The 17,402-nt window shown below is 51.8% G+C and overlaps 1 protein-coding gene and 1 long non-coding RNA gene across 2 annotated transcripts in view; both read left to right on the plus strand.

Annotated features, from left to right (window-relative positions):
• Nucleotides 1–17,402, plus strand: part of LOC147646935 (uncharacterized) — a 592,289-nt gene that overhangs the window by 143,587 nt on the left and 431,300 nt on the right. The gene's annotated exons all lie outside the window — the stretch shown is intronic.
• LOC147646941 (uncharacterized) lies at nt 922–9,733 on the plus strand. Its single transcript, XR_015281774.1, has 2 exons — nt 922–2,609; nt 4,743–9,733. It is a non-coding gene; the product is annotated as an uncharacterized LOC147646941 (long non-coding RNA).

Below are 17,402 nucleotides of genomic sequence, written 5' to 3' on the forward strand. Positions count from 1 at the left end.
TCCTGCTATCACGCCCTCCTCTTTTCACCGGGGCAGAAAGTCAGCTTGGTTCACCGATTACGGCTATCCGGCGGGGCCACTGGGAGGCGTGACTTCTGCAGCTGAGCCCGGCTAGCAACGTACGAAACCCGAGGTGCTAAGAGAGTCATAGTTACTCCCGCCGTTTACCCGCGCTTCATTGAATTTCTTCACTTTGACATTCAGAGCACTGGGCAGAAATCACATCGCGTCAACACCCGCCGCGGGCCTTCGCGATGCTTTGTTTTAATTAAACAGTCGGATTCCCCTGGTCCGCACCAGTTCTAAGCCGGCTGCTAGGCGCCGGCCGAGGCGGGGCGCCGGCCCGGGGACCCCCCCCGGGGACCCTACCCCGCGCGAACCGCGGGGCCCGACGCCGGCCGCGCGCGGCCTCCCGCGCGTGCGCCGCCCCCGCCGCCCGACCGCGCGCCGCGGGAACCCCGCCGGCGGCGAAGCCAACGGGGCGGTGGCGCCCGGCCCCGACGACGGTGGGATGTTTGTGGAATTTTGTGGGATTTATTCTGGAATTTTGTGCAATTTTATAGAATTATGTGGGATTTTTGTGGGAGTTTGCGGGATTTGGAAGAGACTTGAAGATTTTTGAGGGATTTTTCTTAAATTGCGTGGAAATTTGTAAAGGTTTTGTGGAATGTTTTTGGAAATTGGTAGTGTTTTGAGAAGATTAAGGAAATTTGGTAGGGTTTCTCTGGAATTTTATGGATGTTTTTTTGAATGTTGTTTAATTTTCTAGAATTTGGTGAGATTTTGAGGAGACTTGAAGAATTTTGAGAAGATTTTCTTAGATTTCGTGGAAATTTGTAAAGGTTTTTTGAGATGTTTCTGGAATTTGGTAGGGTTTTGAGAAGATACAGGGAATTTTGTGGGATGTTTGTGGAATTTTGTGGAAATTTCTTAAGGTTTTGTGGGATGTTTCTGGAATTTAGTAGGGTTTGGGGAAAATTTTGTGAATTTTGTGAGATTTCTCTATAATTTGTTGGTATTTTTGTTGAATTTTGTGGGGGTTTTTAATAATTTTGTGGGGTTTTTCTTTCATTTTGAGGAATTTGGAGGAGATTTTGTGGGATGTTTCTGGAATTTGTTGAGGTTTTGAGAAGATTTAGGGAGTTTTGTGGGATTTTTCTGCAACTTCGATGGATTTTTCTAGAATTTTGTGTGATTTTTATTGAATTTTGTGGAATTTTTCTGAGATTTTGTGGAGATTTGTGGAGATATTGTGAGATGCTTCTGGAATTTTGTAGGGTGTTGAGAAGATTCAGGTACTTTTGTGGCATTTTTCTGAAATTTCCTGGCATTTTTTTTAAATTTTTTGTAATATTGAGGAGATTTTGTGGGATATTTCTGGAATTTTGTGCGATTTTTGTGGAATTTTTTACATTTTTGAGGAGACATGAAGAATTCTGAGGTATATTTCTTCGATTTTGAGGAATTTTGTGGATATTTTGTGGGTAGTTTCTGGAATTTTATGTGATTTTTCTTGAATTTTTTTTTTATTTTTCTGTATTTTTATGGGAATTTTAGACATTTTTGAGGGATTTTTCTGGTATTTTGTGGGATTTTTGAGAAATTTTTTGGGATTTTTAGGAGACTTGATAATTTTCTGGAATTTTCAGGATTTTGAGGAGGTTTGGGGTATTTTGTGGGTTTTTTCTGGAGTTTTGCAGGATTTTGAGAACATTTGGGGGAATTTTTATGAAGATTTTCATGAATAAAACAGGGGAAAAAAAAGGTTAGAAGTGATTATATTTCACTAAACAAAGTTGAAACGCAAAACCATCCAAAGGGACCTTAACTCCGTGCTAAATCCGCATGGTTTGGCCTAGCATCAGCCAAATGGGGTTAAAGTCATCCCAAGGTGTCCAAAGTGCAACCAAAAGGGCATAAAATTGCCCAAAGTGGTGCAAAACCCACTCCAAATGGCCTAAAATCAGCCTTGAATCTCCCAAATGGGTGCAAGATCCACCCTGAGAGTAGCTGGTTTTGCCTCAAATCACCCAAAGGGCCCCAACATCACCCAAACTGGCCTGAAATGCCCAAAAGTGATCTAAAATCACCTGAAAAGGGCTCGGTTTGACCAGCACCGGGACTGGGAGCGAGACTGAGACCGAGACTGAGACCTAGAGCGGGCCTGAGACTGGGACTGAATCCGGCATCGGCACCGAGACTGGCACCGCTCCGGGACCGAGACTGAGACCGGGACCAGGATCAGCACTGGGATCACTCCTGGAGCAGCACTGGGATCAGCACCGGGATCAGCATTGGGATCACTCCAGAACCAGCACTGGGATCAGCACTGGGATCGCTCCAGGACCAGCACTGACACTGAGACAGGAACTGCTCCAAGACCAAGACTGAGACCAGCACTGGCACCAGCACTGAGACTGGCACCGCTCCGGGACCGAGACTGGGACTGAGAGTGAGATCGAGACAAAGACTGGGACTGGGAGCGCTCTGGGACTGACACTGGGACCACCACAGCTCCGGGACAGAGATCGACACCGGGACCGGAATCAGCTCTGGGATCGCTCCGGGACCACCGCGTTCACTCCGGGCAGTTTTGGCCGTGCCCCCAGGTGAGACTGGGAAGGGCTGGGAGGCACTGGGAGAGAACTGGGAGGGAACTGGGAGAGAGCCTTCAGCGGGGCGGGACCACCTCGGTTTGCATTGTTCCGGTGCAGCCATCCCAGTCCATGTGGTCCCGGTCCATGTGATCCCAGTCTCTGGTGCTGATCCATATGGTCCTGGTCTGTGTGATCCCAGTCTGTGCAATCCCAGTCTGTGCAATCCCAGTCTGTGCGATCCCAGTCTGTGCAATCCCAGCCCATGGATCCCAGTCTGTGTGGTCCTGCATGGCATACACTCCAAGAGTCTGGAATTGCAGTTGCCAGCAAGGAAAAGATGTTCCTGCCGTTGAAGGCAAAGCTCTTGAGAAGGGGCCGAGAGCCAAGTGCAGCAAGATCTTACAGTGACATTTCCCTGCCAGCCCCCAGAACTTCACTCATGCTTGTTGTAGCTCCTGGATTGGGAATTAAATCAGGGAAGGGTCTCTGGTGGGAGCTGCCCTGGGTGCAGGGAGACGCTGATGTCAGCGTTCAGGAACACACATAATCACAGATTGATTATATGCAGGTGCTTTATTGAAGTGCATGGGAACTAGGGGTATCAGCAACCCAAATCTAGCTCCATCATCTTTGTTCAAAGTGCACATATTTCTACAATTTCAGCTGGAGCAGTAATCACTGTAACAACCTTATCAATATTGCTTCATTAATATTGCTTGATTAACTTTATCAAAGTTGCTTCATGAGAGTTAGCTCATCCTTGTACAAATCTGATCTCTGGGTGGGTATCTTGGAGACCCCAAGTACCAGTTCCTGTTAGCGTAAGCATTTCAGCTTGCTAGACCATCCCTAATACCAGACATTCTTGTGGCCTACTTCTTCATGGTTTTAAGAAACATTTTCAGAAACATTTAGCCCCATATTAACATCAGGAGCAGGAAATTGGGGAATCCCATTCCTGAAGCCCAGCCTGTAGAAACCGAGCATCCCAGCTGGTGCCAGGCCTGGTTGCCATGGCAGCAGCCTTGGGAGCGGGTCCCTGGCTGGGGGCTGCAGGATCCTCTTCCCTCTGGTGCCCAGGGACAGGAGTGGAGGGAGCAGCTGGAGCTGAGCTGGGCAGATTTAGGCTGGATGTGAGGAAAAGGTTTTTCCCCCAAGGCTGCTGGGGCACTGAACAGGCTCTTCAGGGAGGGCTCCCAGCTCCAGGGCTGTCTGAGCTCCAGCAGCACTTGGCCAGTGCTGCCAGGCCCAGGCTGGGATTGTTGGGGTGTCCTGTGCAGGGCCAGCAGTTGGACTGGAGGATCCCCATGGGTCCCTCCCAACTCAGCCAATTCTGTGGCTCTGTGATCCCATGAGCCTGGGGATGGGACTGCAAATAGTTGCCATGGCAACGGGCTCTGGCTCCAGGCCTGAGCTGGTGTCCATGGCAACAACTGAGGCATGGGGTTTTCATGGAGCTGCCATGGGAGAGACCATAGCAACAGGGGACTGTGATGGTTGCCATGGAAACAGACCATAGCAACAAGTCCTGGCGATGGTTGCCTACCAAGGATCAGATTTGGTACAGGACCTCAGAGGGGCTCCATGGGGCCATTCCCAGAGTCTCCAGGCTGTTCAAGAGCTGCAATGTCACAGGCAGAGAAAGAGGCTCCATAGAGATCTCCCAGGGGTTTCTGGGGATGCTGAAGAACCGTGTGGTCAGACACAGTCACAACAATTCCATGGTGACATCCCAGGGGACCATGGGCTGCAAAGGCACTGCTCTGCCACAGGCACTCACAGGGGCTCCACGGTGACATCCCAGAAGTCCCCAGGCTGCCAAAGAGCCGGGATGTCACAGACAGTCCCAGGGCTTCCTGTCATGGGCAGAGTGGCATTTTTTGGCAAAAGCTTTATTTCTTTATTGGAGAAACTCCTGCTGAGTCATGGAGAAATGACACTCAACAGCCACCATGGATCCTCAAACCCCTCCAGAATGCCTAGACTTTTAAATTCCTTCTAAGCAAAGAGACTGGAAGCGGCTGGATCCAATCGCAGCCCCAGACTTTCTCAAAAGGTTTATGTGTACAGAATGCACAGGTGGAATTGAACCGTAATGCAATTTGTCCCACAGGATTAACAATGGAATACCATCTCTCTTTTTAGATGCCCACTGCCAAAATTGATATGCTCCCTGAAACATTTCCTGTATCCAAGGGTATCTCCTAGAAAAAACCTGCCAGCTCTGGATGGCCTTGGCCTCTGGTGGTCACCTCGCATCTGCCCGGGAAACAGTGCAGCTGCTGCTTCCGATGGAAAAGAACCAGCTATCTTGTCCAGGGACCATTTGGAATTTGGTCTCCCAAATTCCATATATCCAAGGAGTGCTCCCAGACAAAAGCAGCCAAGACAGACACGTCAGGCTGGACCTGTACTCTTGTGATTTTCTTAGACTATGAGCAGTCTGTTTTCATTTGAAAACACATTTGAGAGGGCCCAGAGATCTCCCAAGGTGGGGTTTGGAGGCATCAGGCACATGACCGCTATATAGGGACAGAGGAGCTCTGTGCTCCGTGAGGTGGAAACTGAGGACAGTGGAGGAGAGCCCTGAGAGTGTTTCAAGAGCGGTTTCAAAGATGGTGAATCCTTCTGACATAGTGGGAAAGAGCCAGAGAAAGAAAGAATTGATGCCAAGTGCAGCTGGGGAGGCCCAGAGTGGACTCCAGGAGAAAGGAATTTGTGTCCCAGGGCAGGGCTGTGGTGCAACACGTCCCCCAAAAGGAGTCTGGAGCAGCCCAAGGCTTTGTGTGGCCAGGCAGAGGCAGGCAGGACACAGAGCTGTCAGCAAAGGAAGGGGACAGCGAGGTGGGGCAGCCGGGGGATGACGAAAGCCTGCAGGGCCAGAGGTGCAGGTCATGGACACTGTGGGACAGCCTGGGATGGAGAGGGCACAGGGATGGGCAGCAGCTGAAAGGCCCTGCCAGAGGCAACTTGTGCAGCCCTTGGGCCATGGCTGCTGTCCCTGGGCCTGAGGCCAACAGGGGACAAGTGACCCTGGCAGCCCTGGGGCCTCATTGCCTCCTTGTCCCTGCTCAGCAGCCTGGCAGGGGCCGCCCCATGGTGCTGCCCTTGGCATTGCACATCCCCACATGGCAGTGGCCCGGGAAGAGCCCTGAGCAATGAGGGAGGGACAGCATCTGCCTTGCCAGGGGCCGGGACTCAGCCCTCAGCCCTTGGCATTCCTGAAACACATCCAGCTTTGCTCAGCACCAGAGACATTTCCCTTGCCTGTCCCCAGCTGTCATCAGGGCCTCCAGTGTACTGCTCTACCTGGAACCTGGGGACGCTTTCTCACTTGTGTCTCTCATTTCAACTACAGGAAACTTCAGTGTTTCAATCTGACTTTGAGTTCCTGAGGAGTTTTTGGAGCACACTCTGAGGGACTGAGTGTGATGCAAAGAGCCCCAAAGGCCTGAGAGGGTGATGAAAGTGCTGGTGCTGTGTCTGTGCTGCTGAGCTGGGCTGGGCTTCTGGCCCAGAGGCAGCTCCTGGCAAGGGCAGCACTGCAGAGAGACAGCTCTGGCCAGGAGCAGCTCCTGAGCACAGCCCAGCAGGGCTGGGGCCCTGCCAGGGCATCTCAGGGACACGAGCAGGCCCAGACAGAGCTCCCAGGGGCTCAGCACTGCCAGGGGCTGTGGGATGTCCCAGAGGGGGTTGTGCCACAGTGGCACCTCTGTGGCTGTGTCCTGGAGCCCCAGAGCAGCTGTGATGTCAGAAAGGGGCTGTGTGACAGCTCAGAGTGGGTTGTGTGATGTCACAGATGGGGCTGGGACATCACAGAGTTTGTTGTGTGAGGTCACTTAGCAGCTACAGCATCATAGAGGGGATTCTGTGACATCAGAAAGCAGGCTGTGATGTCACAGTGTGGCCATATGACATCAGGGTGTGGGCTGGGTGATGTCACTTAGTGGATTGTGACATCACAGAGAGGACTATGACATCAGAGGTTGAAGGTATGACATCACAGAGTGGGTTCTGACATCACAGAGTAGGCTGTGACATCACCAAGTTGCTTTATGATATCACAGTGCTGACTGTGATGTCACAGACTGGACTGTGACATCATTCGTTGGCTGTGAGACATCCCAGAACAGGCTGTGATGTCACTTGGTCGTGATGTGACATCACAGAGCACGCTGTGACACAGAGTGCATTGTGACATCCCAGAGTGGGCTGTGAGATCGCAGAGCAGGCATTGCAATCGCAGAGGGTGGCTCTGTGACATCAGACAGCAGGCTGTGACCTCACAGAACAGCTGTGTGACATCACAGTGTTCCCTTTGACATCACAGAGAAGAGTGTGTGATGTCAGAGAGAAGGCTGTGACATCAGAGAGTGAGTTCTGCCATCTCTGAGGGGCTGTGACATCACAGGCCAGGCTGGGAAATCACAGAATGGCTGTGTGACATCCCAAGGGCTGTGGGCCTGGAATAAGGGAACAGGGACCTCCTGGCAGTGTCCTCGTGTCCCCCAGGGCCAGAGCCTGAGCCAGGGCTCCTTCACCCTGTTACGAACGAGGGCTTGAGGGCGCATAAAAAATCCTTGGCAAGGGAGCAGCAAAACCAGATTTAATATTAAGCGACAGCCCCACCAAGTTCCTTGGCAAGAGTCACTCTGCCCCTGACTGGACACTTCAGGGACAGCAAGGAAACAAAGCAACAGCAACAAAAAACAAAACCAGGCAATTAAAGCAGAAATGAACACAGACCTGTCCTTGTGTGCGTGTGTGTGTGTCTGTGAGACAAAAGGACAGTGTGGGCAAGGATAAAAGGAATAGGGCCTAAAAGCTTAATAGAGCTCAAACTTAACAGGACTTCACTTATACCTTAACCTCTATTGATATCTTAAATGTCACAATTTAGCAAAACAACATTTACTGTATTGAACCTAACTTATAACCTATGACTTAGCAATTTAGCAGAGGAATAATACTAAACAGTATTTAACTTAGATTATAATTTATATTAAACATAATTTAGCAAGAGAACAATTCTTAGCAGCATTTAACTTAGCTTAGACCTCATGACTTAACCTCACTTACAGGCCTGACTGACTCACATTTCCAAGGCACTCCAGCTCCTCCGACAGCAGCATTTCTGCCACATTTGCCAGGGCACAGCACCGGTGTGTGCACACAGACACAAAGAGGCAGTGCAAGGCAGCTGTGAGAAATTCCCCTGCAGGGCAGGGAAATGCTCCCTGGCATCTCCCCAGTGGGCAAGGGCTGAGCCTGGAGGAGTGGGGGGATCGGCCCAGGCTCCATCCTTGTTTGGGGATGCCCCGAGTGCAGCAAACGGGAGAGTTCCCAGCTCACAGAGGCCCCACTCCGAGGGAGGTGGCTGGCCCAGGAGAGCTGCAAGGGGCTCCTTTGGGAGCGCTGTTTGTAGGGCCTCAAGAGAGGGGCTTCAGGCACAGCAATGTTTCATCTTGGCCGCACTTGGCATCAACAGCTTTCTTTGCAAGGCTGAGAACAGGGATGTTGTGCCATGGAGGGAAACTAAACAGTTCCCAGGGCTGCTCCTGAAGCAAGCAGGAGCTGCTTGGGCAGCAGCAGTGCCTGGGAGCAGACAGTGTTTCTGATGAGCTGCAGAGGAGCTGAGCCCAGGGGCTGTTGGCCAAGGCCCAGGCCCAAGGAGCATTTCTCAGCTGGCAGGGCGGCCTGAGAAGGGCAGGGGGGAATGCACCAGCACAGGGCCCCATGGAACCAAGGGACCATTGTGACACTACAGGGCCCAATGGAACCAAGCAGAACATTCTGACACTGTGGGGCTCCATGGAACCAAGGATCCATTGTGATACCACGGGGCCTCATGGATCCAAGGGAACCACAGTGACCCTGGGGGGCTCCATGGGACCAAGGGCCCATTGTGACATTTTGGGACCTGTGGAACCACAGAGACCATTGTGACACTGCAGGGCCCAATGGAACCATGGGAACATGGAACAGGTCTGGCTTGGCCTGGCTGGTTCAGCTGACCTGGGCATGTTGAGGGTCACTTCTCATCTGCTACTGGAACACTGGGGCTCTGTGCTTTCCTTCCTATGGAAAAGAACTGTCCTCCTTCTCCATGAACCCATGTGCAGATATGGGATTTTACCTCCAAACTTCTTGATATCCAGGGATTTTTCCCATGGGAATATTGCCAGGAAAACTCTGTCTGGCAGTGGTTCAGGAGGGTCACCTCTCATCTACCCCCAAAACATTGGGAATGCTCAGTGCACTCCTCATGGGAAGGAGCTGTCCTTCTGCAGGTGCCCATGGCCAAAATTTGGATTCCACCTCCAATATTCCCTAGAACAAAAGACTGCTCTCAGATGAAGTCTGCCATTACTACCAAGTCTGGCTGGCCTTGGCCTTTTGATGTCCAGCTCTCACCTGCCTTCCAAACCCTGGGGCTCCCTGCTTTCCTTCCTATGGGAAAGAACTGCCCTTCTCAGCCAGGTGCCCATGACCAAAACTGGTATTCCACCTCCAATGCTGCCTGTTATGAGAGACTGGAGGAGATTTTGGCTGGAAACATTTTGTGGGGGTGGGAGGAAGGGGCAGGTCCAGCCTTGCCTTGTCCTGTAACCCCAGCACTGCACTGCCCTGGAACCCCAATCCCTCCAGAGCCTCTATCCCAGCCCAGCAGTGTCTGCCAGTCCCTGGCACACCAAAGGCAATGCTCCACACCCACCTCTGGAGCCCCCTGCCCAGCTCCTGAGTGACCAAATGATGGGAAATCCCACCTGGGGAAAGGGCCCAGGAAGACCAAGGGGAATTTAAGGCTGACTACAAGGCAAGCACACACCTTGACCCTACCTCCTCTTGGAATTTCTATCTGAATGCTTCTGGAATCCAGGAGTTGGTATCTCTGTGTGTGTCTCTCTAAGGCTTTTTTGTCTTTCTTTCTTTTTGTGTTTTCTATTTCTGTCCTCTTGCAAATTTTGAGAAACTTAAAATGAACAAGCTTAGAGTTTGTGAAGTTGAATGGGCCAAGTTAATGCTTTGAGAAGTTTTTTTGTTTATTGACTGTCATATTAAACCATTTGTCAAAGTTTCTCTGATTTTCTATAGTTGCCAGTAAAGGCTGTTTTGTTCTTTTGAGCTCCTCAGAATCTCTTGCTGGTATTTCTCCAGTGCATCCAACTCAGAAGACACAAAAAATTGTAATTCCTTTTAAATGTCTCCTTGAGAGAGTTGTCTGGGGGATGAGGGTCCTGCTTGGCGGCAGCCCTGCATTTCCCTCCTCCAGTCTTGGTCTCCAGCACAGCCATGGAGGCTCTTTGGGCTCTGGACTTTTCCTGCAGGCACCAAGAGCAGCTTAGCCCTGCCTTTGGCACAGCCAGCCCTGGCCAGCACAGGCTATGCACAGCAATTCCTTTTCTATGCCTGGCCTTGCTGCCAGCCCTGGCAGCGGCTCCGTGGCCCCTTTGTGCCCCGCTGGCCCAGCCATGGTGCCCCAGCCCCCGTGCAGGCCCAGCCAGGGCAGGAGCATTGCAGGTGGGCACGGCCCCTGTGTGGTGGTGACCACAGCAGCCCTGGGGCTCTGTGCCCCATGGCCTCCCTGCTGGGCAGCCTCTCCCAGCTCCTGCAGAGCCCGTGGCACCTGTGGGCCTGCACACACAGCCCGGGCTCTGGGCCAGCACAGAGGCCGGGCAGGGCTGGCCATCGCTGGCAACAGGTCCTGAGCCCCACAGGAGGATGGAGCTGGGCCACAGCCAAATTCAGCCAGGCCAAACCTGGGGTCAGCAGCCAGGGCTGCCAGCACAGAGGCCGGGCAGGGCTGGCCATCGCTGGCAACAGGTCCTGAGCCCCACAGGAGGATGGAGCTGGGCCACAGCCAAATTCAGCCAGGCCAAACCTGGGGTCAGCAGCCAGGGCTGCCGACACCTGGAGACAGAGCCTGGTGGTGACAAATGTCCTGGGTCCCCTCCCTGCTCTGCTCATGCCACCAAGGGCACAGAGCAGCCTCCTCTCTCGGCCACTTGCCTACTTTCAATCCCTTGCCCTGCAGGCGCTGTCCCTGTCCCACAAGGCCTGGGCTGAGTCCTGCCCCTGCACACTCACACAGGCTGAGATGGACACTGCTGGTTTCTCTGGCAGGCTCTCTGAGCCCAGCCCAGCTCCCTCCAAGCTGTCCCAGCTGCCCTGAGCTCTCAGCAGCAGCCAGGGCCTCTCCCCAGCACAGCCCAGCCGGCTCTGGCCCCACAGCTCTGCTCAGGGCAGGCTGCTCTGGGCACTGCCCCACGGCCTTAGCCGCTCGGAAGGGCACAGCAGCAGCTGCAGCTCAGAGAGGCCTCAGCCCCAGCCATGGGGGAAGGTGCTTGGCCAAGGGAAAAGGAGGCTCCCTGGGTGCCCTGCTCCCCTCTCCCTGAGGTGCTGAGAGCTCTGCAGGCCCTCCTGCCATCCCATCTGCCCAGGCCAGCACAACAGCCCTGGCCTTGGGGCCCTCAGGAGCTGCTCCTGCTCCAGGCCCAGGGCCCATCCCAAAGCTGGGATAGCAAGAAAGCTGTGCCCATTTCTGTTCATTCCTGCTCTGATGACGAGGGATCCTCAGCCACTTGGAGGTTGCTGATGAATTTTGATACTACAGCTGCCTCTTCTTTCTTGGGCTCATGGAACCAAGAGGCCCTTGTGTCACTGCAGGGCCTTGTGGAACCATGCAGAGCATTGTGACAGAGCAGGACCTCGTGTCATGATGGGGCCACTGGGACACTGCAGGGCCCCATGGAACCAAGGGGCCAGCGTTGCTCCTCAGGGCCTTATGGAATGAAGGAAACTTGTTTGACACTGTGATGCCCTTGGGACCAGGAGGCCATGGGGACACTGTGGAACCAAGGAGAGCATTGCTGCACTGAGAGACCTCATGGAAGCAAGGATCCACTGAGACACTGCAGGGCATTGGGGGACCAAGGTGCCATTGTGACACTGTAGGGCCCAAGAATCCAAGGGATGTTGTGACAACAAGATGTCCCATGGATCCAAAAGGACATTATGACCCTGGGAGGCCTCATGGAATCCTGGACAACATTGTGACATTCCAGAGCACCATGGAACCATGGTGACACCAAGTTGTCTGGGAGTGTTGATGTGCTGCAGGGTAGGAGGGCTGGACAGGCTGGATCCAGGGACCAAACCCAACAAGGTGAGGTTTAACAAGCCCAAGTGTCAGGTCCTGCACTTTGGCCACAACAACCCCTGCAGTGCTACAGGCTGGGGACAGAGTGGCTGGACAGCAGCCAGGAAGAAATGGACCTGGGGCACTGATGGACAGCAGGCTGGGCATGAGCCAGCAGTGTGCCCAGGTGGCCAAGAAGGCCAATGGCTCCTGACCTGGATCAGGAACAGTGTGGCCAGCAGGACCAGGGCAGGGATTCTTCCCCTGTGCTTGGTACTGGTTGGGCAGCACCCCGAGTGCTGTGTCCAGTTCTGGGCCCCTCAATTTAGGAAGGCCATGAAGGGGCTGGAGCGTGTCCAGAGAAGGGCAACAAGGCTGGTGAGGGTTCTGGAATGCAAGTCCTGTGAGGAGTGGCTGAGGGAGCTGGGGTTGTTTATCCTGGAGAAGAGAAGGCTCAAAGGAGACAAGGCTGTGTCAGGGCACAAGTTGGACTTGATGATCTCCAAGGTCTTTTCCAACCTTGCTGATTCTCTGATTCTCTGAAACTACCCTTGCAGCAGGTGCAGGATGAGCCCTGGGCCTCCTCTTCAGAAGTGCAGCATGCCAGGTCCCTCAGCTTCTCCACACAGGCCCCAAAGCCCATTTTGTCAGTCCTGCAGAGCCTCTCCAGCTCCTCCTCATTGCCCAGAACAGGGAGCCCCACAGCCAGACACAGCAGCCCAAATGTGCCCCCCTGGCCTGTGCTGCCTCTGGCAACGGAGCAGCACAAGGCACTGCAGGACCCTGCAGGCAATTCCTGAAGCACTTGTAAGATGATCCTGCTCCCCAAAGGATGTGCCCATGGTGCCAACTCAGGAACTGAAATGGGGAGTGGGGCCAGAGAGGAAAGGGCAAACAGGAATGCGCTGTTTGCAGGGCAGGGAACAGGGGTGGGAAATAGGAAGAAATCTGGAGCAGGAAGAGTAAAGAAAGCAAAGGTGAAGCAAAGGAAATGCTCAGGGCAGTTTGGGGGTGGCTGCCAGGCAGCCCCAGCTCTGAGCAATGACATCTGCAGTGGCACAGGAAACTCACAGCTCATGGGAACAAACTTTCTGTGTGACTTAGAGGCCACGACAAACCTGAGTGGTTTCCCTCCCTTCCCCCAGCCCTTCCTGGCCGCAGGGGCTGATGGCATTTGTGCTCCCTCAGGTTCATCTCCCCACAGCAGCACCATGGGGGTGCTGACGCCTGCTCTGGGCAGTGCACACAGGGGCTCCTGAGCCAGTGCTGCCGTGTCTGTGCCTGTGTCCTGGTTTAGGGCAAATTTGGGAGAAAACCCCCAATGGGGATCCCCCCAGGAAGCAAACCCATGTGGCCCTTTTCTCCCACCCCCCAACCGGTTTGGGAAGAGATTTCTCTGAGAGAAGTGGAAAAAACCTGTTTATTTCACAGGCACAGCACTATCCAGCACAAGAATGAACAATATCAAATTACAAAACCTCTCGCCCTTCAGAAGAGATGACAAACTTCAGAGGGTCTCTTTCCTGTGGGTGTTCGCTCTGTTATCAGTCCCTCTGGCGCTGGAAAATGCCGCTGCCCAGGCTGGGCTCCCGGTAGTCCACGAGTGCAAGCTCCCGGTGCTCCCCCGAGTCCCCAGTCCAGAGCAGGTTCGATTCGTTTCAGAAAAAGGGAAAGAAAACAGTCCAGGAAGACCTCTCTGCTCCGGCTAGTTGGAAAGCCAAGGCGATCTGTGTCTTGTTGTCTGTCTGTGCTGTAGTCCAAACTCCTGATGTGGGGGGAGCAATTACAGTCTGATAACAGACTCGGTGCTTCTTTTCCACTCACTTTTACTCTCAGATGGAATTTTAAGAATACAGAACCTGTGTCTGGGTTAGGTGGACGAATGGGGATACAATTTAACATCATAATCAACCCGGGACAGGGGGGGGTCCCTCAATTTTTTTTCTGGAGGTTCACCCCCTCCCCCAATATTTCCTCCATCCCCCTCCCCCCAAATTGAGGTGAGAAAATATTTTTTTTTTTTTCTGGTGTTTTTTTTTAATTTTTACCTTCCCCCCCCCCCTTTTTTTTTCTTTTTTCCTCTTTTTATTTATTTACACTTAATTTGGGGGGCCGAGGGGCAGGAATTTTGGGGTGGGGTCATCTGGGGGGACAGGAAACAGGGTGACCTCCCTCCCCAAATAAACGGGAAAAATCCTGAGATTTCTGGTGTTTCTCCCCCCACCCAAGGTGTGAAAAAATTTATGTTCTCAGATTTTTGGTGATTTTTGGGTAGAGAGTTGCAATTTTGGTGGAGGTTTTGGGAAGGCTTGCTGTTTTTTGGAGAGTTCTCCCAGGATTTGGGGTGGAATTGGAGAAATTTGGGGGTTCGGGGGGAAATTTGGGGTTTTGGGGCGAAACTCCTAAGGTCCTGGGGGGAATTTTGGGGTTTTAGGGCAAGAATTTAAGGATTTTTTTCTAATATTTGGGTGTTTGGGGAGGAGATTTGGGGTTTTGGGGAGAACTTTTGGGTTTTTAGGGAGAGGATTTGGGGTTTGGGGAAAAAAATTGGGGATTTGGTGGGGGAGGAAATTTGGTGGTTTTGGGGGGAAATTCAGGGGTCCTGGTGGAGTTCTGATTTTGGGAAGGGGATTTGGGGAGGATTTTTTGTCTTTTGGGGGAATTTCCATTGATGGGGAGAAGTCCTAATCCCAGTGAGGAGGGGCATTTTGGGGAGGCCTGAATTTGGGGAGGGGTCTCAGGGAGGATTCCCAATTTTGGAGTGAGATTTGGGGGATTTTCCAGCGATGGGGAGGTGTCTTGGGGGTGGGATTTGGGGAGGGGTCTCATCAGGGCACCATCCTGAGCTGGAAGCAGGGGAGATGTTGGGAGTGGAATTTGGGGAGCGTAATAAATGGAAATGATTTGTGCTAACTAAATTGTAACTATTTGGAAAGTTATTATTAGAAGCAATCAAGGGAATTGGTGATACAAGGCAGATGTACCCCTTTGCAGATGTTACGTGTTGAAATTAAGGTACAGGATGTAGTTTTGAGGTAAGTGGTGTCCCAAGAAGAAATCAACCTTGAGATGGATAAAGTTGGAACAACTTTAGGCATAGGCCTGAAGATTATGAAGTGTAAGACTAATTAGTGGAACGCAATGCTTATTTACATAACACTTAGTACCCATGCAAAACCTGTAAGGTTATCCAGAGGACAATGAGGATGAGCGTAAGCCTTCATCCAAAATACCATCAAAAGGAGACTGAAGACCCCCTAGCAACAAGTGAGGCTTGCGCCATGAAGAATAGTGATGTAAAATTAAAGAATCAAAAACAGGAGGAGACTTAGGGGAAACATGAATGAATATGTATAAGCATACAGTATATAAGTTTAGTTTGAATTGCTTTGTTTTGGTACGTGAGGCAGGGTGAGAAGCCCTGCCCATACCCCAGTCAGTTTTGCTCATGCTTTAATCATACTCAATTACTAGCAAATTATATTCACATACATATATATATATGAAGATATTCACTAAATTGTACTCTTTTACTGAATTGTTTTCCTTTTATACCAAATTTCTATTCAAGCCACTAAATAGTATTATTTTATTATATTGCATCCTTGTATTCAATTCACTAAATGGTATATTTTTTTCCCTTGTGTCCCGGGTTGATTATGATGTTAAATTGTATTCCCATTCATCCACCTAACCCAGACACAGGTTCTGTATTCTTAAAATTCCATCTGAGAGTAAAAGTGAGTGGAAAAGAAGCACTGGGTCTGTTATCAGACTGTACTTGCTCCCCCCACATCAGGAGTTTGGACTACAGCACAGACAGACAACAAGACACAGATCGCCTTGGCTTTCCAACTAGCTGGAGAAGAGAGGTCTTCCTGGACTGTTTTCTTTCCCTTTTTCTGAAAAAGAAAATCTGAATTTTCTGAGTCGAACCTGCTCTGAACTGGGGACTCGGGGGAGCACCGGGAGCTTGCCCCCGTGGACTACCGGGAGCCCAGCTTGGGCAGCGGCATTTTCCAGCACCAGAGGGACTGATAACAGAGCGAACACCCACAGGAAAGAGACCCTCTGAAGTTTGTCATCTCTTCTGAAGGGCGAGAGGTTTTGTAATTTGATATTGTTCATTCTTGTGCTGGATAGTGCTGTGCCTGTGAAATAAACAGGTTTTTTCCACTTCTCTCAGAGAAATCTCTTCCCGAACCGGTCATGGGGTGGGGGGAAAAGGGCCGCATGGGTTTGCTTCCCGGGGGGGATCCCCATTGGGGGTTTTCTCCCAAATTTGCCCTAAACCAGGACAAATACATTCATTGGCGCCCAACGTGGGGCACGAGAGAGCTGGAGAGCCAAGGGGTGGTCAGCAAAACCCACTCACCCTTCAACAGCCCTATCTGGCCTGTGCGTAAATCTGAAGGAGAATGGAGATTGACTGTGGACTATCGTGCATTGAATGAAGTGACTCCACCGCTGAGCGCTGCCGTGCTGGACATGCTGGAGCTCAAGTACGAGCTGGAGTCCAAGGCAGCAAAGTGCTACGCCACTACTGACATTGCCAATGCATTTTTCTCCATTCCCCTGGCAGCAGAATGCAGGCCTCAGTTTGCCTTCACGTGGAGGGGAGTGCAGTACACCTGGAACCGACTGCCCCAGGGATGGAAGCACAGCCCCACCATCTGCCATGGACTGATCCAGGCTGGCCTGGAAAAGGGTGAGGCTCCAGAACATCTACAGTACATAGATGACATCATTGTGTGGGGGAACACAGCAGCAGAAGTGTTTGAGAAAGGAGAGAAAATCATCCAGATCCTCCTGGAATCTGGTTTTGCCATCAAGAAGAGCAAAGTTAAGGGACCAGCTCGTGAGATTCAGTTCCTGGGGGTGAAGTGGCAAGATGGGCGGCGTCAGATTCCTACTGATGTCATTAACAAAATTACACCAATGTCTCCACCAACTAATAAGAAGGAAACACAAGCTTTCTTAGGTGCCATAGGGTTTTGGAGAATGCATATTCCTGAATACAGTCAGATTGTGAGCCCTCTTTACCTGGTCACTTGGAAGAAGAATAATTTCCATTGGGGCCCTGAGCAGCAACAAGCCTTTGCTCAGATCAAGCAGGAGATTGCCCATGCAGTAGCCCTTGGCCCAGTCAGAACAGGACCAGATGTGAAGAACATGCTCTACTCTGCAGCTGGGAGCCATGGTCTGTCCTGGAGCCTTTGGCAGAAGGTGTCTGGTGAGACTCGAGGCCGACCACTAGGATTTTGGAGTAGAAGCCACAGAGGGTCCGAAGCCCATTACACCCCAACAGAAAAAGAAATTTTAGCAGCCTATGAAGGAGTCCAAGCTGCCTCAGAAGTGATTGGCACTGAAGCCCAACTCCTCCTGGCACCCCGACTACCGGTGCTAGAATGGATGATCAAGGGAAAGGTTCCTTCCACCCATCATGCAACCAGTGCCACATGGAGCAAGTGGATTGCTCTTATCACGCAGCGCGCCCATATTGGTAAACTGAACCGCCCTGGGATTTTGGAAATAATTACAAACTGGCCTGAAGGTGAAAATTTTGGTCTCACAGATGAAGAACAAGAGGAAGTAGCAAGGGCTGAAGAAGCTCCACCATATAACCAGCTGCCAGCAGAAGAAACACGCTACGCTCTTTTCACTGA

Source organism: Cyanistes caeruleus, unplaced genomic scaffold (genome assembly GCF_971803275.1).
Source record: "Cyanistes caeruleus unplaced genomic scaffold, bCyaCae1.hap1.1 HAP1_SCAFFOLD_76, whole genome shotgun sequence".
NCBI lineage: Eukaryota > Metazoa > Chordata > Aves > Passeriformes > Paridae > Cyanistes > Cyanistes caeruleus.